Consider the following 21,543-nt stretch of genomic DNA (forward strand, 5'->3'; position numbering starts at 1 on the left):
CTTTGGGACTTCGGGTCTTTTTGTTTGCAAATTGGAAAATAACATTTCCTGGTCGGCCTAAGGTTGGGAAAATCAGTCTATCAGCCCTAATTGACAAGTATATAAACTACATCTTCCTCTCTCATTTGGAGGGAATGAAAAAAGCGTGGAAACGATACTAAAACATTCAAGCATTCAAGCATTCAAGCATTCCTTCAAGCAATTGAGGATTCTAAGTCTCCATTCAAGGCTAAGTGTTGCATTCAAGACAAGGATTCAACCATTGAAGAGGAGATCACTTACTACATACTACTACAACATACAACATACAACAACATCTATACCTTCGCACATAAGGATACAAACATCCTTACAACAAGGTATTAGTACTTGTTTTACATTACAATCATTTACATTTACAGCAATTTCTCATTTCTTGGTTAATTCCAAAACCGGGGTTTGACCTAAGGGCAAACCCCTAATCCCTAACCCCCCAATCGTCTTCGCTTTTCTGTGTGTAGGTTGCAGGTACGCGGCTGAAATTGAAGATCTGGAATCCTTGCGCAGAGACGAACAGATCCCCCTTCGTTTCGCGGATTTTTCGGAGGACCGTGTGCACGCCGGGCGCCATCGTCCCGTCAACTTTTGCTCAAATTTGCAGGACAACGCCGTATCGACATTTTACTGCTAATTCCAGATCCGCAGCTTCATCCTATATCCCTATCTCAATTTATAAGCGAATCTTTCTCACTTTCTATGCATTCCTAGCTCGATTCTTCTATCAACATTCTTTACAGAAGAGGGTAGCCTTGCTGTATTAACCCTTGAAACTCATTTAGAATCCAATCTTGCATTGTGTGGGATTGGATCTTGTGGGTTTCAACCCCTCTTTTGAATGTAAAGTCTCCCCTAAGTGAAAACCGTCAACCCTAGTAACCTCCCTTCTCTCTCCTCAGAGTTGCAAGAGGGGAGAGCAACTAGGGTTCGATCATTTTCCGCTTTACAGTTAGATTGAATGGAAGATTTGTTGAATTCATTTGTGTGGAATCCTTAATCCATACCACTAGCCTCTTTCTGCTGGTAAGTGCGCCTTGTGTGGTCAACTGGAGTTTGAGTAAGCATAACTTCAACTATTATGCGTCCGTTGACAAACATCAACTTGGATGGTGTCTTCGTTTGATGGTAATAGTCTGAAAATCATTAAGTATACCTTAGATGATTGCACTAAGCTTGTGTCAATGCCTGATTGTGAGACCTTGCCTGGTTTGATTCCACTAAATCCATTCATCATTCCCTACATTCTTAAGATTAGAATAGATTTCCTGAACCCTATTCTTTTTCCCCCGTTTTTAGTAAGAAGTAAATCCAGAGCCTTATTGATAAATCTTAAGTTGTCAGCACACCTATTCCGCATCATTCATGATAATCCAAACATTTGCGTAAGTCCCCAAAGTGAAACACAGCAATTCACATCAACCACTGAACTTACCCACTCATCAAGACCTAACATGTAGAAACCTTGGAATCATTTTAGTTGATCTCATTCTTAGCATCTGAGGTGATTTTGTTCAAGAGAGGGTAAATTACTTTGGTAATTTATTCTGTATTGTTATGTGCATAAAAAACACATCAACAGGTCCCTAGCTTGAGAATTACAGTCAAGAACCATCTTGGCAACATTGAGAGCCTAAAGGAACAACTCTTCACCTTGAACAAGTTGTACAAACAAAGGGTAATGGCACAATGGGCCATTGAAACCATGCAACGATGACGGAAGTACTGGCATGAGAAACATCTCTAGACAATGAACTCTCAACCAAGGCAAATAGTTTTGAAATATAACGGTCATAATGAGATTAAATCAAGGAAGTTCAAATTTTGGTGGTCAAGACCCTATAAAGTTACAGAAGTTGGCGAGAATGGAGCAATTAAGTTAGCAACTTTGGACCACATGCCGATACGAGACTATATCAATGGATCGAAACTAAAAGTATACCACGATAGAAGAGGACCTACCATGGAGATCAACATGTTGGGCTATGCAATCATAGGAGACTAGACAATAGGAAGGACCAAACATAGGGGAAGACCTAGTGATATCAGAGAAAAGGTTCGTGCCAAAAGAACACTGGGTAGAGGTAGGAGGTAGGAAATTGGTCAAAAAGAGACTTGTAAGGAAGCACTGAAGGCATTGTTGTGTCGAGAATACATAAACATCTAACGAATGCTGTAGGAAATTGGTCGAAAAGAGACTTGTAAGGAAGCACTGAAGGCATTGTTGTGTCGAGAATACATAAACATCTAATGAATGCTCTCTTTGGAACACTGGCAATGTGGAGATGCATCTGTTGGAAACTAATTGCACCATATGAAGGTGAGCACTAGGGATAATTGACGTATGATATAGATGAAGGAGCCAAGACAACGAGGAAGGAGGACCAACATGCACAGGAGGTAAAACTTGAAGATGACCCAAAGGAGGAAATTGATCTTGATGAGTACTAGGAAGAGAATGAATTGTGTTTAAAAGTGCCATCATAAAGGCAGATGATTGGTTCATTTGTGAGCAAAATGGACATAGTGAAAACATCATCAAGTATTGCCTCGAGAATAACATGGAACCTCTGCCACTAACAACATCAAGTTCATTGTGGCTAGCAATATTAAACCCAATAGGGCCACCAAAGGTTGACGGTGAAGAAAATACATGGGACCAATAGTATGGTGCACTATATATCAATAGGAGTTAAAAAGTATGGAGCTTACTCCTCTCCTTGACAATTTTTTTTAATCTAGAATACGTGGGCACTTGCTGTAAAGATGATTACTATAAGAGACTATTGTACACCATTGGTGGTGGTACACCTTGGAAGGGAAAGTTAGATTGTCGATGAGAGAAGAAGAGAAAAGAGGAAAATTATTGATGATGTGGGAAAAATAAAAAGTAGTGAGAAAATTAAAACTTGGGCGAGTGAAGGGAAAAAAAATTTACGGAGTACTAAGGCCGAGAAAATTGAAATTATAGAACAAAAGTTGGTAAAATGTGGAAGAAGAGAATTTTGATTAAAATATTACAATTGGAAATTAAAAAAAGAAAAGGCCAATATATTAATGTGCCCTAAAAAGATATTATTATAATACCAGAAATAAAAAGTAATGTGTGAGCCAAATTAAGAAATATTATAAAGACTGGAAGAAAAATAAAGAGAAAATTCAAAGCCAAAAATATAAAGATGAGAATTAAAAAGTTAGAAAAAATATAAACTCACTTTCAGCCATTTGAGAGTTTCCACACTCGACAAATTAAAAAGCCCTACCTTTGGCGTTTTGTTATTCACTTTTGGCAAAAAATGTTCTTGTTTCTAGCAAAAAAAATATGTTAACCCTCTCGGCAAATAAGTTTTCCCCACGTACGAACCATCAAAGAGTCTATGGTACAACACCTTGCAACCTAACCGTATGGCCTTCCACCATGGTACGGCCTCTTGAATTGTAGATCACATAGTTGTTCAGGTTTCACGCCATATAGTGTCTATTAAATCTTCTACGAATGCTCAAATCTCATATTGTACGACATTTGATTCTTAGTGTACTGCAAATTAAACATCACATCATACAATATTGTCAACTCTACATGGGGATCGTATGGAAGTTGGTACAACAAGTTCTCACTATACGACATAATATTACTCATCTCGTACAACAATCTACACATCCTCCCATACGGCATCCCTATTGCATGGTATGGCTTTCAAGCCACCCGCAATACAGTCATTTGAGTTGGTACAACACTTGCAGGATTTCTTGAGCATACAAAAGTCTCCAACTTATTCTATACAGCCCTTACTTTTGGTACTGTAGCGTCGTAAAATTGCGACACTTGCAATTTCGACTGCATTTGGGTCTTCACGATGGCGGCGCAACGTTGAACTTGAATGGAGACCCTGAAACCTGTTTACGACATCAGAAACTGCATCTTTCTGCACCTTGGCCTGATCCTCCTTGCACCCTGTTGTCCCGGGAGGTGGGACCATGATGCCCAGCGCCCTGGTCCTTCAGGACCATGGTGCCCGGCGCCCTGGTCCCTCAGGACCATGGCGCCCAGCGCCCTGGTCCCTGACCCTATTTTGGGCCCGGTCTCTTCTTGGGCATCGGGTCTTCAAGTTTGCAATTTGGAAAATAATGTTTCTAGGTCGGCCTAAGGTCGGAAAAATCAGTCTCCTAACCCTAATTGACAAGTATATAAACTACATTTCCCCTCATGAAAAGGGGAGGAAAAACATATGTGTACATGAGGCGGAAGCGATAGGCAAACATTCAAGCATTCAAGCATTCAAGCATTCCTTCAAGCAATTGAGCATTCTAGGTCTCCATTCAAGGCTAGGTGTTGCATTCAAGACAAGGATTCAACCATTGAAAAGGAGATCTCCTACAACATACAACCTACAACATACAACATCATTACACCTTCGCATGTAAGAACACAAACATTCTTACAACAAGGTATCAGTACTTGATTACATTACAAACATTTACATTTACAGCATTCTCATTTCTTGGTTAATTCCAAAATTGGGGTTTGACTTGAAGGCAAACCCCTAATCCCTAACCCCCCAAATCGTCCTCTCTTTTCTGTGTGTAGGTTGCAGGTATGCGGTTGTAATTGAAGATCTGGAATCCTTGTGCAGAGACGAACAGATCCCCCTTCGTTTCGCGGATTTTTCGAAGGACCGTGTGCACTCCGGGCGCCATTGTCCCGTCAACTTTCGCTCAAACTTGCAGGACAGCATCGTCTCGACATTTTACTGCTAATTTCATGTCCGTAGCTTCATCCCATGTCTCTATCTCCATCTACAAGTGAATCTTTCCTACTTTTACATACACTGCTAGTTCAATCCTTCTATCTACATTCTTTACAAAAGAGGGTATCCTTGTTGTCTCAACCCTTGAAACTCATTTAGAATTCAACCTTGCATTGTGTGGGATTGGATCTTGTGAGTTTCAACCCCTCTTTTGAATGTAAAGTCTCTTCTAAGTGAAAACCGCCAACCCTAGTGACCTCCTTTCTCTCTCCTTGCAATGGGGGGAACACCTAGGGTTTGATTTTCCGCTTTACATTTTGATGAACCCGACGTGAACATCCTAATTCTGATTATTCATGGTTAGATCTGAAAAATTTTGCTTCCTTCATTACATTTCCATGTTTGATCTTTTGCAAATTTTAGAGGTTAATTGCATAAAAACCCTAAATTTTCTTTTTAGTAATTGAGCTTGTGAAATGTTTAATTGTTAATGCTTGTTTCAGATCTACCCTTCTATTGCAAATTATCAATTCATATTTGTGCCTTAATTCTGAAAATTAAGTGGTTAAGTGTCAAAACCCTAATTTTTAAACCCTCTTGATTCAACCTTTGACCAATGATTTCACTGATCAAAACACCTCCAAATCGGCTGTAACTTTGGATTCCGCAACAAAATCATAATATCTCTCATCCCTGAAAATTTTGAAAAAAGTTGTGAGGACCGTGTGCACCCCGAGCGCCATTGTCCCCGACATTTTTTCCGAAATTTCAGGAGCTAGATCTTACTATATTTTTCTGCTAGAATCCAGAATCTTGGCTGATTTCATCAATTCTAACACTTTCAAAATTAAAGTCAAAGTTGGTCTAGTGATTGCTTGGATTAAGGCTTCTAATCATTCAAAAATTGTTGAAACTGAAATTTTGTGTTAAAATTGTGTTTCTTACTGTCCTAAATCTGAAAAGTGTGTTGGCATTCATTCAAAGTTTCAGTGCATTATTCAAATTTTTGCAATTTGTGACTTTTGAAATTAAGTGTTAATTGCAACAACTTTGATTTCCGCTTTCAAAATTGAATTTTGCATGAAATTGAGTCAGCTTTTAAATTTCAAAGCTTGCATTGCTTTTAGTATTCCCTCTAAAATCATAAAATTCAAAATTTCAGTTTCCCTCTCTTTTTCAAAATTCAAATTTTGCATTTTTTAACAATATTGGTAGGGTTCAATTTTGAGATTCCAACTTTAATTTGGCCTATCTACAGATAGTAAAATCACTCAATTTTTTCAGATTAGCTTTAAAATCATCATAACTTTCATCCCTGAAAATTTCAAAAAAAGTTGCGAGGACCGTGTGCACTCCGTTCGCCACGGTCCCTGACATTTTTTCCGAAATTTCGGGAGATTGTCGTGATTGCATTTAACAGCTTAAATCTAGGAGATTGGCTGATTTTATTGAAATTTGCTACCTCTAAATTCGAAAATAAATTCAAAATTCAAGATTTCAATTTTCAAGATAACAATCAAAATTAAAAGCTACCCCCCCTTGGCCCTAATTTTTCAATTGTGCCTACCTTTCTTGGAAGTTGTGTTTCCCTCTTCTTTCACAAAGTTCAAATTGGATAATCATTATCCCATTTTTGCCAACTTTGTTTTTCAAAATTCAAAATCTTCTCTCTCTCTAGTGCATGAGTTTTACAACAATAAGCCTTACTTACACTATTCCTGTTAGACGAAGCCTTAAAATTAAGTCTTTCCAAGGTTTAATTACCGAGGAGATGGAACCTAATTTGAATGGCCTTTTTAATGAGGACACGGGTAATTCCTCTAATCCTCTTAATGATGAAGAAGCTCTCCATGAGGTTTCTGTAGAACAACTTTCGAAATTGGATAACCAATTTGATGATTTTCAGCAATGGATGTCTCAAGAATACCCCGATAGTCAAGCTCTTTCATTAATTGAGGGTCTAAAACGTATGGTTCAAAGTGATAAAAATGGAATTGATATTTTGCGTAGTATTGCACACATCATGGATTCGAATGTGATGCCTATGAAGAGTTGTGCTGAAACTTTAGGTTATACACAACCTCCTACTCAAAGTCAATCATTCTATCCCTATGACAACTTCTATTGCTAGTATACCTACTTTTACATCAAACATAATGACTACTTCAATACAAAACATTCCACCTATAATCACCAATCATGGGGGCAATCCTTCCTCTTCAATCAACCCTCTTCCTTCATTCATCCCTTCAATGAGTGTCCCTATTACATCTCCACAAATGAACATGACGCAAGGGGGCAATTCATTCAACCATTCCATTCATCCTTGTAGTGCTCCTTTTTTCCAATCATCTCCTATGACTAACCATCATAGTGCCCCGCCACCTTACTCTCAGTCAATACCTTCTTTCAATAACATAATACCTCCATCACAATCTAACATGTCTAATATGAACTCTTCGACTGAAGTGACCATTAACAATCTTGCACAAACTGTCTCTTCTTTACAGCAACAAATTGTCTCTATGAATCAATCTAAGTCTAGTGTGCCCACATTTGATGTTGCGAGCCCACTTTCTCTTGACATTGTTCGAGCTATCCCTCCTAAGCATGTTGAAATCCCACAGTTGGAGCTTTATAATGGTAAAGGTGATCCTCTAACACATGTTAAGACCTTTCAAACAATATGTACTGATTTTGCTCATGACCAAAGGTTGTTTGCAAAACTGTTTACTAGAACATTAAGAGATAAGGCTCTACAATGGTATTGCTCGTTGCCTTCCTATTCTATCACTTCTTTCCAACAACTTGCAAATGCTTTTATTCAACAATTTCAAAACAATATAAGTCCTAAAGTTACTTTGATTGATTTAATGCATTGTAAACAAGGTGTTAAAGAGAAAGTGACTGATTTCATTGGTAGATATAAGCATTTGTGTGCTCAAATTTCTTTTCCAGTACCTGACAATGATATTCAAAGAATCTTTATTTCTAATTTACAAAAAGATATTAGAGAAAAACTTATGTTTTTTGAGTTTACTTCTTTCCAACAGTTGTGTGCAACTCTTCACAATTATCAACTGACTGTGAGTCAAATGGAACAAGCAAATCCTATGGCTCTGAGTGATAAAGGTGATAGTAGTCAACAACCATTTGGGAAGTTTAAACCGAACAGAGAGTTCGTTAAGTTCAATGAAAACATCATCAACAACAATGTGAATGCAGCATCAGGTGTGCCTCCTATTTCTAAGTTTTTCAAGAAAGAAAGAAAGTTTACTCCTTTGAATGAATCATTGCATAGTATTATGAATAAGTTATTGAAACAAAATGTGCTTACTCTCCCTCCTATAAAGAAAATAGATCCTGCAAAGATTAATTCACCCTATTTTGATAACAAATTTTTTTGTCAATTTCATCGTCAACATGGGCATGATACTGAAAAATGTTTTTCTTTAAAGGGAAAAATTCAAGATTTGATTGATAATAATACTATCTCTGTTTCAGGTGTGAATGATAAAGGCAACACATCTGTAGCTCTTCCTAACCAAAATCTTAAGATTTTTACTGATCCATTACCTTCTCATACCTCTAATGTGATTGAGACTAATGATTCCTCTTTCTCACCTGATGGTCTTGTGTCTATGACTCCGAATGTGATTAACTTTGTAGAGCAGCAGAAAATCCCTAAAGAACCTTCCATCACATTTGATTCCAGTGAAACTATCAGGGCACCTGATGGTCCTTTATATATAGTTGCAAAAGTCAAGATTACACCTTGCCGTGGAGTGCTTATTGATCCTTCTTGCATGGTTAATGTCATTACTGAAGAATTTCTTTTTACTTTGCAATTGAATCAAGTGATCTATGACAAAACAAATGTGGTTGTGAAATTATTTGATGCATTTTCTTCTCCTGCAATTGGTTCTATTACATTACCTATTGAGGTCCATAACAAATCCCTTGATGTGAGCTTTGCTATTATTCCATCATCCGAACAATTTCGTGTGAAGCTAGGCTATCCTTGGCTATCTTCCATGAAAGCTATTGCTTCTCCTATTCACAAGTGTTTGAAATTTCCCCATAATGGTGAAGTTGTTACTGTCAATCATAGTCTCTTTAAACCAGCTGAAAGAACTTCTAGCGTTCCTATTGATTATTTTTGGCCTAAACAATTCCAATCTCTTCCACCGCGAAGTGATCATATTTTCAAATCTTATCAAAAGTGGAAAAAAGATATGATCCTATCTCTAAGTGAACCTAGAACACCCAAACTTGATATTCCTATCGTTCTTGAGAAGGAAGTTCTTCCTTTGAAAGATAAAACTAATGTCTTTCCTCAAGAAGATTCCCAACCCATTCCTATGGATGTGACTATGTCTATGTCTAATAAATTTTCTAAAAGTAGACCTATACCTCCTCGTCATGATGGACTTGGTCTCCTTCCTAAACCAAATATTCCTCCTTTATATGGAGCAGTTCCTCCTCCTTCCTCTTATAAAGAGAAGAGACCTTCCTCTTCTCCTATTATCCAGCCTAAGAGACCACAACCTAAACACCCAAGTGATAAGGATGAGAACATTCCTCCTCCTCAATCTTCTCAACTTCCTACTAAGACTAGACGAAATCGTTTTGCGCGTGAACGCCAACGAAAGCGTCGTCTTAGAGCTTGTGCAGCTGCTTCTCAAACTTTGCAATCCCCAAAAACACCTTCAGCTAGTATTATTCCATTTTCTCCTCGGCTGAAAATTGAGCCGAAATCTCCTAGGCATAAGATGCATGATGGTTTTGATCCTGTGCGAGTTAAAGATCCTATTTTTATAAATCTTGATGATGATATAGATGAAAATGTTATTCATGATGAAAATGTTACTTCTCTTTCTTCTGATAGTGAATATGAATATGTTGATATTGATAACCATTTATCTAACGAATTTTCTAAAGCACTTATCCTAGCTCCTAGACAAGAACAACGTGGCTTGGAACATGAACATAGCCCTTGTTTGGATCTTGTGATAGCTCCATCTGCTGTGTTGGATGTTCCTCCTCTAGCGTGTTTCCTGCCTTCTCGAAATATTGATCAGCAAGATCGGGGGGTGGATGACATGCTAGACTAGTTCATTAGCATAGCAGACTCTCTCCTCCTCTCTTGATCTCTTTTGTTACTTCTTCTATGTGTTATTCTCATTCTTCTATTTATTGTCCTTAGTGTTGTCTACTTGAGGACGATGCAAAGCATTGAGATCTCTTTTGGTCTCTCTCATGTTGACTCAAAGGACACATGTGTTCCCTTCTTCTAGGTGACCTTCCTTGATTGGGGAATGAAGAACAATATGCATACATACATATGATATACATGAATTATCATACAGCATACTGACCCTAAGGAAAGCGAAGTCACCTCGTGGTTTGTGTCTATTATCCTTGGGTTTATCTCACACTTGGGGGCTAAATCTTTGTGATAACATGCTCCTTTCCCTTCTCATTTCCTATGTGTATCACTACCTTAAAGCAATCACCCCCGATGAGGCGTGTGCGATCGCTTTAACGTAGGGGGCATACACTCCATCCATATCTCTTCAAAATACTTGAAAATTTCTTGGCGAACTTGGCTTTGCCTTGAAAATTTTTGGTATTTTTCTTGCATGACTCATAGTGAAGGAACCTTACTACTGACAGTCATGGTTCTCCCTCGTGATCTTCCCTTTTACTTTGTCAATCGAAGTCATAAGATCCTTAGTCCACTGGGGGCTTGGTGTATCTTGCCTCCTTGATGTGGTGAAAGTCTTTCAATGTTGTTTCCTTGTACTTTACCGGAAGTATGGACGTACACTTATACTCCCACTAAAGTGGGGGCTAAATGTAGCGTCATAAAATTGCGACACTTGCAATTTCGACTGCATTTGGGTCTTCACGATGGCGGCGCAACGTTGAACCTGAATGGAGACCCTGAAACCTGTTTACGACATCAGAAACTGCATCTTTCTGCACCTTGGCCTGATCCTCCTTGCACCCTGTTGTCCCGGGAGGTGGGACCATGGCGCCCGGCGCCCTGGTCCCTCAGGACCATGGCGCCCAGCGCCCTGGTCCCTGGCCCTATTTTGGGCCCGGTCTCTTCTTGGGCATCGGGTCTTCAAGTTTGCAATTTGGAAAATAATGTTTCTAGGTCGGCCTAAGGTTGGAAAAATCAGTCTCCTAACCCTAATTGACAAGTATATAAACTACATTTCCCCTCATGAAAAGGGGAGGAAAAACATATGTGTACATGAGGCGGAAGCGATAGGCAAACATTCAAAAATTCAAGCATTCAAGCATTCCTTCAAGCAATTGAGCATTCTAGGTCTCCATTCAAGGCTAGGTGTTGCATTCAAGACAAGGATTCAACCATTGAAGAGGAGATCTCCTACAACATACAACCTACAACATACAACATCATTACACCTTCGCATGTAAGAATACAAACATTCTTACAACAAGGTATCAGTACTTGATTACATTACAAACATTTACATTTACAACATTCTCATTTCTTGGTTAATTCCAAAACTGGGGTTTGACTTGAAGGCAAACCCCTAATCCCTAACCCCCCAATCGTCCTCTCTTTTCTGTGTGTAGGTTGCAGGTACGCGGCTGTAATTGAAGATCTGGAATCCTTGTGCAAAGACGAACAGATCCCCCTTCGTTTCGCGGATTTTTCGAAGGACCGTGTGCAATCCGGGCGCCATCGTCCCGTCAACTTTCGCTCAAACTTGCAGGACAGCATCGTCTCGACATTTTACTGCTAATTTCATGTCTGTAGCTTCATCCCATGTCTCTATCTTTATCTACAAGTGAATCTTTCCTACTTTTACATACACTCCTAGTTCAATCCTTCTATCTACATTCTTTACAAAAGAGGGTATCCTTGTTGTCTCAACCCTTGAAACTCATTTAGAATTCAACCTTGCATTGTGTGGGATTGGATCTTGTGAGTTTCAACCCCTCTTTTGAATGTAAAGTCTCTCCTAAGTGAAAACCGCCAACCCTAGTGACCTCCTTTCTCTCTCCTTGGAGTGGGGAGAACACCTAGGGTTCGATTTTCCGCTTTACAGGTACTACAGCAAAAGCTATTAAAAATTGGTACGACCCTATGAGGCAAAAGCTCATATGAACATTAAAACCAGTATGGCCTCATCACAATAGTTATCATAAAACATTGAGAAGACATTATGAATTGCAAGCATTCCTAAGGGGTTGTTGCTCATTGCCAAGAGTACAAATTTTGGTCATGGCAAGTAGTAACAAAGGAAAGAAACCTTTCCAACCTCAAATTGTAGCTAGAAAGCCAAAAGGTGACAATATTGTTACAACAGATTCAGTAGTATGGGAAAACCTAATGGGAAGTGAATGTCGAAGTTGGCGGCTAAGTGTGCAGGATAATCACTTGTTGAAATTAGCATTCCGCCATGCCCAGGTAGATAAAGAAACGCAACTTCCATTCTTCAACTTGAGGGAATTTTAATAGTTTGCACACAATGGTGGTACTATACGATAGAGTTACTCGCCAACCCACCATTGACTATAGAGGGCACCAAAATCACTCTCTTACAGGTCTATGAAATTCACAAGGGTATTCAACATACCCTCGACGAGGAGCTCCTTTGGAAAGCTTGTCGAGGTTCTCACCACCACAAGGAAAACTTCATCAAGCACGTGTCCAAGTAGGACCTAACAAAGAGGATGGGGATAGCATCAAGAGTTCAGGAAGTCGATGACTCAAGAAGACTTTTCTCACCACAAGTAGCAATGCATATTGGACCCCATGAAATGTAAGTTGATGGGGTTTGGCATGCGTCAAACATCGCATTTTGGATGGTAGATTATATGTAGGGTCTAAGCATTGGCAAGGTATACAATTGAGTGCAATGGTATTTGAGCGGATACATGAGTTTATGAGCCTAAGTCACAAAGCCTTTTACATGACCCAGCATGCCATTGGGTTACTTGTTGACACCATTCACACATAGGTACCTCCAGATGCATGGGGAAGATTCCAACTAGTTGGATAGTTAAACCCCACATGGTTGACAATATTTTATTGGGCAAAACTAGGAGTCCAAGTAGGTGGTGAGGAGGCAACTTAGCCAAGAGCAACTACCTATGAAAAGGAAGCAACGGGAATAGTTGGAAGTGAGTGACGAGTATGAGGCCATTGAGCAGTCATCGTCAGGTACAAAGACAACCACCCTCGACATGGCTACTCCCGAGGAGGCTTCAGTGGCAACAAATGTATCATAACAGGTGGAGGTAGAGAGAGTCATTCCAATAGCCGAGACCATGTTCTCACCCATTCATCTTTGTCAACCACATTCTCAATCGTGCCATCCCCAACAGGCATACTAGCATCGATGACTATTTCATCTTCAATAGAGGTGATTTTGCCAGCACTCTCGCCAAGAGCCGACATACCACCAATGGGCATCCCAACATAACAAACAGCAACATTAGACACTTGAGGGAGAATGGAGGCCATGAGGATTAAAGGTTGGTTGGGCCTACTTCGAGTGCCAATTGACCCTCCACCACCAATGTTGCCAAGTCTCCTCTTGAGCAGAGCCAGTAACAAAGATTGTGCTGACTTAGCCAAAAAGGCCATTGCTAAACGTGCTAGGGTTGGAGAGGCAACAACCAAAGGAGGTATTGAGAAACACTCTAGGAGGAAATGCACCAAGGTTGGAGAAGCAACAACCATAGGAGGTACTAAGAGAGACTCTAGGAGGAGAGCAACCTCCAGAGACTAACATCTCAAAGGAGTCAGAGGGATCATCTAATGGAAATGAGATGGTTGGGATTACATCGAGATTTGTCAACCTTACCAATAGGATATACTTGGCATAGTGTAACAATATCTAGGTGAGTTGGAGGATATAGCATTACTGACGCCCAAGGTTGCTGAGCTAGGCTGACAAATGGACGCGGGTCATTATTCCCTAGTAACTACATAAGCTGAGAGGATCCTAGCATTTATGCAGGGAGAGTGTGAAGGAAAGTTCTCTCGGTGTTTCACAGCTCAAGGATGGTGAAGCATGGAGACACAAGCCATGTTGGTAGCATGGCACCCACCATAGGTGGACAACATGGTAGAGTGCTTATTGCACTCCACGGCATGGAGAGTTGTTATGACAAGAAAATCTATGGACTATGACGGGTGATAGCCTCTCTGGAGGTGGCCAAAAAGGCCAAGGATAGGGCATTGCGACAAGCGAAAAGTGTTCAGACAGAGTTGGCAAGTCATTTGAAACACTTTTAGGAGAAATTCGCCCAACATACTCAGCTCATCACTATTAAACGTGAGCGATGAGCAAAGATGGAGGCCACTTTGGAGGGGCAGCAAAAGCAGTTATCTGAGGGTGATGCAGAGTTGCCTGAGCTAAGTAGACAATTGGGAAAGGAGCAGCAATATCAGGCTAAGGTAGCTGAACTAAAGCAAACAAAGGCACACCTCATGCATGCAGCCCTCGTGGTGAAGGGGTCAAGGGAACGAGAGTTGGTTGTCGAACAGGATTTGAATATCTGCACAAAGGAGGTGCAATGTCTTTGCCAACGGCTCTCGTCGCCGCCATCTCCACACTGACGTCTTCTAACCCTCTTCAATAGTTCTTCCAGCTCCAGTTTTGCCTCGTCATCTAGAAGATGATTTTCTTTCTTTTTTCTTTTTCTTTTTTTTTTTTTTTTCTTTTCTTTTTTTTTTTGGGGGGGGGGGAGGGGGGGTGATGTAGTTAACCAAGCATGTTGAGTATGTTAATAAATAAATATTAGTTAGCCGAGAGTAGAAAATGTGTTAAAATTTAATTGGCTACTTGGAAGTAAAATATGTTTGTAATTGTGTTATTAGTCCTTGATGAGTGGTTTTTTAGTTTACAATATCTGATGCTTGCTAATCTTAACCAACCGAGGACTAGTGGTAATCTTAACCAACCGAGGACTAGTGGTAATCTTAACCAACCGAGGACTGCTTTATATGTGCTCATTTTGTATGTGTTGGGGACCTATTGACATTTTGTGATGTACACATTACATAGTAGTTGAATGGAATAAATTCTCTTATCTTTTTGGAAATTGTATTCATACTCGATGTTTGATGTTCCATAAATTACATTCTCGTTTACTTTGAATGTCAAGTAACATAACCATACCTGAGTAAAAATCAGGTATTGTTTTTTTCAACATTAGCATTAGATTTCTAATTTCTTATACATTTCTAAGATAATTTAAGGATTATGTATGAAGATTTGTTTCACATCAATTCTATTCAAATTAATGTATGGTTTTTGGCATTTAAAACTTTGTTTCGTTTTGTTTGATTTTCAAAGCAACAATTCTGCAATTCCTTTATTCAACACTAGGATTCAAAACAATTAAATCATTTATCTTGCTTTTCCAATGTCAAGGTTTGTAGCTGCATCCAAATGGCATCAAGAATGTTTAGACAAAGGTTTAAAGGAAGATAAATGTGACCCTACCTTTGATCGAGCAAAAAATATTAGAGAAGGTGAGGACACAAGTAGCCATTACATCAATGATGACTCCCAATATGGCACACGAATCAAAGGAAGATATCGGATGGAGATGTGGGTTCCTGTCATGGTCCATGAATCCCAATATTGGGATAATTTGGTCACGTCCTTCACCATTGCAAGGAAATAGTACAAGGAGGCTAATCAATATATCTTAAGCAAGGTTGCATGGGTACGGGGGTACTTGGAGACTTTGGAGACTAGTGCTGGTACTGGTACGGCTATTTTTTCAAAATAGGAGACATGGGTACTTGGAGACGCCAATTCCTTTTAAATATAATTTAATAATTATAGAAATTCTGAAAATATAATGACATTGAACATTAAATATAATATAATAATTTAGTAATGGTTGTTGCAACATTTTAAGAAATCCTTGTGACCTGCATTTGTTTTGAGCATTTTTTATTTTTTTTCCATTTGTACTACATTTTGATTATTTTGTTGCTTGTGTTTTGTTTTTTTTAACATTTTAAGATTTCCTTTTTTTTTGTTTGGCTTGGAGACAGTGGGAGACGGGCGGATACGTTAGCGGGAAGTCTCCTCTCTGTGGAGACGTTTCCAACCAAGTTTCCGATGCGGGATACGTGTCCGAGTCTCCGTCTGGGTATGAGTACCCATGCAACCTTGATCTTAAGTGAGCTATTGCTCCAAAAAGCATTGGCAAATACATAGTCAAGTGTGGAAGAGAAGATGAAATTATGGCACAAGTATGGATGCATTATACTATCACATGGTAGACATATGGAAGAAATTGCATGCTCATCAATTTTGAAGTCCATCAATAACACAAACATAGATAAAAATGTGGATAATTTAAGTAAAATGCTGGCCAAGTTTGTACTAGAGGTTGGCATAGAGAATGTGATTCAAGTGGTAACAAATAATGCAGCAACTTATGTGACCGCAAGGAATCTCCTTGAGGATAGGCACCTATCACTGTTTTGGACCCCTTGCACTATGCATTGCAGTGAACTTCTCTTGGAATACATAGACAAATTTGATTGGATGAAGCCTACAGTAGAAAATGGCAAGAACATCACCAAATATATCTACAATCACCCTTGGATGCTTAGCTTGATGAAAAAGTATGTTGGGGGCAAGAAGATTGTGCAAGAAAATACCACAAGGTTTGCAGCTAAATTCATCACCTTGAAGAGAATTCATAGTTGAAAAAACCCTCTAGAGCAAACATTTTTGGGCAAAGCATGGATGGATTTTGCTTATTCAAAGAAGGTAGATGAAGAGAAGAACATGAAGAAAACTTTTGATGATTTCTTTGCAAGGAGCGCTAATGAGATCATCAATGTAACTTCAAACTTCTATTTAAAATTTAAATTGTATATTATAAGTTTAAATTGTATATTATAAGTTCAAGTTTTATAAATTGTAATTATTAGATATTTTTCATTTTTTTTTAATTGCACCTTTAATTTGTTTATAGGCATTGGCCAAGGAGACCATCCAAAAGTATTACAAAAGAGATTCAAGAAAGTTCCAATCCATTTTAGACATTATTGACAAGACGTGGAACAATTAACTCCACCAACCCATTCATATAGACAGAATACGATCTAAATTTCAAATTTTTCTTCTTAGAGGAATTCAAAGATGTTGATGCAAACATTATGGAGGGCCTCTCAACATGCATTTAGAAGATGTTATCTAAGGTTGAGGTCAAGGACATAATTATGGAAAAGTTGCAAAGACGCAACCTTGTTGAGCAAGTTCTTCACTTCACCACTATCAATCTAGGGAGATCCACCCAAGCACCAGGTAACAAAAAATCTCAGCATTCACCCCACTTCAAATCTTTAATATCACTCGATTGCTAACTTACAAACTTGTAAATGTTTTCTTTTGCAGCTACTAAGTGATAAGATTGAGGTGCAAAAACCCCAATCTTTGAATAGCCCTTTCAAATTTGTCTCAACCTTGTAGTGCTTCTAGATATGACCACAATTGGAGTTTATTTTATTTCATTCACAAAAAAGATCCATAGGGTGACAAAAAATGCCTCAATGACCTTGTCTTTGTGCAATATGACCTTCACCTTCTCACAAAAAAGATGGAGGGCTCAAATAGTTAAAAAATTGACTTGGACGATATTGATCTATATAGCAAATGGACTACAAAATGAGATAGATGAATTTGAAAGATAAGCACAAGAGAGTGCAGATGAAACAAAAGGAGGAATTGGATTCGAGATCATGAATGAGAGTGGGGATGGTCCTAAGGAGTCATTACTTTGTAGTTTGAGGCCAAGGCCAACACCATAACCAATGCGATGGAGTAAGACCACAACCATTGGTAGATATAAATAGGAAAAGACGAGTTCAGATAAATGTATCCATTGCAATGAGAGGCAATTCGTTTACAAAGAAGAAAGTTAGTGGCAGACCAGTTCTGACACATGTCAGAACTGTGCCTTTACAGCAATCAAATAATAATACATTAACAACTTTATTATGAATATGTATTAATAAGGAACACAGTCAGATTTATTTCAGATTAACAAGTAACGATTGTATGAAGACTTGCTAAGGGAAATAATAGATATTTCCGCATTTTCCAAAAGCCACGATTAGTTAAGAAATATATCAAGGCAGCGATTTATTAAGAAGGGACACCACCTGTGAGAAGAGGCAAGAAGTGGTGCCTAATCAACCTCCTTGGAAACTATATAAGGAAGAACATTCCAGAAAAGGTATTAAGAAAATAAAACTGAAAAAAAGCAAGAGATGGATTAGAGCTGGAAGAGCAGATCGATCAAGGATAAGAAGTATTATAAATTACAATCTGCATTAATTGGGGTGTGCATTAAGGTTCATAAATATAAGTTACTAATTAAAGTGATAAAAAAATAGATGAATAATAAATAAATATAATTATCCTTTATATGAAGTAATAATGAATATGGGTATATGTTTACTATATATAAAAATTGATAGACAAGAACGTACTTATATACATATATATCAAAACATATACATTTATAATACATGGAAGACTATTATAATGACCTAGCCTTAAACCTTTCGCTAATGCTTTTAGGAAGGATAGGTTGGTTTGTGTAGGGAGAAGCGGAGTAATTCCATCCCAAAAGAGGTGAGCCCCAAGAGGTGGTATTGGCGGGTGTTCATGAAACCCTTGGGCCAAGTGGTGATATAGACAGGTGTTCATGAAACCCTTGGGCCTATTTGTGGAGAGGGTTTCTAAGCACCCTATCACAATAAACCCCCATCCTCCATTAAGGTTAGGAAAGAAGTAAGGATAAGGTATGAATATAATAATTATTGATTGTATAATTAATCTGAATTAAAGCTTAATAGTGCATAATAATATATAATGTTGCATGTTAAACAGGCAGTTCCTACTAGGGGACATTACAAGGCACCTCAGATGGCAAAATTGTTCTGTAGAAAGGTGTTCAGATTACATGGGCTTCCAAAAAACATTGTCAACGATCGAGATGGCGGATTTCTCAATGTGTTCTAGCAAGAGCTATTTAGATTGACTGGTACTAAGTTATCCCCAGGCACAACCTACCATCCATAGACATATGGGCAAATAGAGATTGTTAAAGGATATTTATGTAATTATGTAGCGAGGCAGCAAAAGGCCTAGATCAGATGGTTACACTTGGGAGAGCATTGCTACAATACTGCATAGTGCATATCACATGTTGATACACATGTCACCATTCAAGGCTTTGTACAGGTATGATGCTATGTCTTTTGTAGGCTTGGTATTTGATGACAGTTGAACTCCCAAGGCAAGAGAATTAACATAGGCCAGCCCCCTCGTAGACACGTTGTTGCCTAATCATGGGTGAGTCCCATCCTTGGGTACACACCCAGCACGAATCTGCACCACCACAACATATAGGCAAGGACATCACAACCCACCACATTCCCCAAGGCTCGGCCTTGAGACCTGTTGTGACCATTTCACACATCGCCCCATTGCAAATGGGGACCCTTGCTTTTTTGCTTTCTAGGGTTTGTTTTCTAGGTCTTTTAGGGTTTTGTCTGTTAGCCTTTGCATTTTGAGTGTCGCCAAGGGGATCACCTGGGTAGCAGGTCCTGCTTGAGTGATGTCCTGATCCTAAAATTTGGCTAAGTCTGGAAAGTCTTGATCCTGAAATTTGGCTAAGTCTGGAATGTCCTAATCCTGAAATTTGACTAAGTCTGGAAACTGAAAAACCTCCAAAAACTAGATTTTGCAATATAACTCCTGGAGGTCTGAAACCACTCTCAAACATCCTGAGAGTATATATGGAATATAACTTAAAGTATAAGTGACATTGACAGAGAGTTCAAAAAGTCAAATTTCGCTCCTGACCCTTCCTGAGGGTCCAAAGCGAATTTTGCTCCTAACCCTCTCAGGAGGTCCAAGGTGAATCTCACCCCTGACCCTTCCAGAGGGTCCAAGGCGAAAATCAACCTAGGACTCTGTAAGAACCCACACCTGGTGGACTCTAACCAACCACAATTTTCTGCCTTTGTTTGATTTTTCAATGTTTTCAGTGTTTGGGTTTTGCTTGAGTTTTCAATGATGTTTCACTAAGGAATAAAGAAAGTGCAAATAACATATGCTGCAAACTAGAGTATGGAAATGAGAGCTACAGCCATAAGCATTTTATCGAACATTTGCCATGCAATTCCTATTATGAAATGTTGACTTTCAGCTAGGGACATTAAGACAAACAGTTATCTTGCAAACTGAAATAAATACTACAAATATATCATATGCAACTCCTTTTTATTGATGTCCCAATTACCACAGATATGAAAGGGCCAAGACTCTTGGCTGACAGCTGAATATGATATGAAACAAAATACCCAGGTCTGAGTACAATGACAGCATACAACCAACTTCGAATGTCTATTAAATACTGAAATTAAATGCAAGAGAACCTGATCCAATGAAGCGCCTACGTTGTGGGTAATGTAGCAACTCAAATACCATGTAAATTGTGAAGCAACATGTGTGGCTGCTGCTGCTATAGTACGGCCTCCAACAATTATAAATTCTGCCCAAATTCCAATGTCATGACAGCAGCAACTAATCTGGAAATGAGCAGCAATTAAAACCCTTGAAGAACCCTTGAGTAGACTCAACTAAGATGCAATATACTGTAGCGATTTTACTATTCACGTATCACTGTAGCGTTTCACTATTCACGAGTTACTGTTCATGCGCACTGTTCACGGCACTGTAGCGCACTGTTCACGGCACTGTAGCAGTGGATGAAACAACTTGCAATCTGCTCTTAAAACCTTGAATAACTTGTTGATAATCTCTCCCAACAAGAATGATATAACTCCATGTGCCAAAGAAGGATGATTCACAACCAACTATAAATGTTCTTCAACAATAAACTTCAAACCCTTGTAGAAAACTTCACCAATTTGCACAAATGAAAGAACTGAAGTATTCTTTCCCACAACTGCAATAATTCAGATGTTATTTCACACCTTCAAAATTGCTATCAATAGGAAGTTTTCGTTTCCTATGATCAAAGAAGAAAATTGCGAAAGCCCTAGGCTCCACAATAAAAATCAATCAAAATACTATTCATCAACTGGATGTCAAGAATGAACTCTTGCCTTTCCTTTTATTCTTTCCTTAAGAGAGCTCAAACACCTTCCTGGCCAATGTGGGATAAAAGATTTATTCCCACATTAAATTATTCACTTAACGCACTTTATTATATTAAAGTGACTTTATTATTATAAAGTTACTTTAGAACTTTATAATAATATTAAAATATTAAATAAATCACTTAAGTCACTTAAACTTTAATATCTTTTGATGTACTTGTTTGATTGCTAAGCCGTCTGAGCCAGGAGTCGACTCTCCCTGTTCTCCATGTGATTGGATGCCTGTCTAAAAATAGAAACCCTGAATAGTGACTTACTATAAATAGTAAGTATGTGGAACTGAGTCTAGAAATAGCTGCAAAGGCCCAATCAAGGTCGACACTGCCAATAAGCTCTGCTCAGGTGGCTTTCTATTAATAGGAACCCTGACTCTCCCAAAATAGTAACTTACTATAAATAGTAAGTGTGCCAATCTGAGTCAAAAAACCTGTGCAAAGACCAAAACCTAAATCCAGCTGAAGAGTAATGTCTCCAATCACCAAGTAACTGCCACACGAAGCCCTCTATCAATAATTGTTAGCCTACGAGGGTCAAATGATAGGC

General features: G+C 38.7%; 1 protein-coding gene across 2 annotated transcripts in view; it reads right to left on the minus strand.

Annotated features, from left to right (window-relative positions):
* The window catches only part of LOC131056797 (probable CDP-diacylglycerol--inositol 3-phosphatidyltransferase 2), a 107,006-nt gene that overhangs the window by 18,930 nt on the left and 66,533 nt on the right, over nucleotides 1-21,543 (minus strand). The window lies entirely within an intron of this gene.

This window comes from Cryptomeria japonica, chromosome 4 (genome assembly GCF_030272615.1).
Source record: "Cryptomeria japonica chromosome 4, Sugi_1.0, whole genome shotgun sequence".
Classification (NCBI taxonomy): domain Eukaryota; kingdom Viridiplantae; phylum Streptophyta; class Pinopsida; order Cupressales; family Cupressaceae; genus Cryptomeria; species Cryptomeria japonica.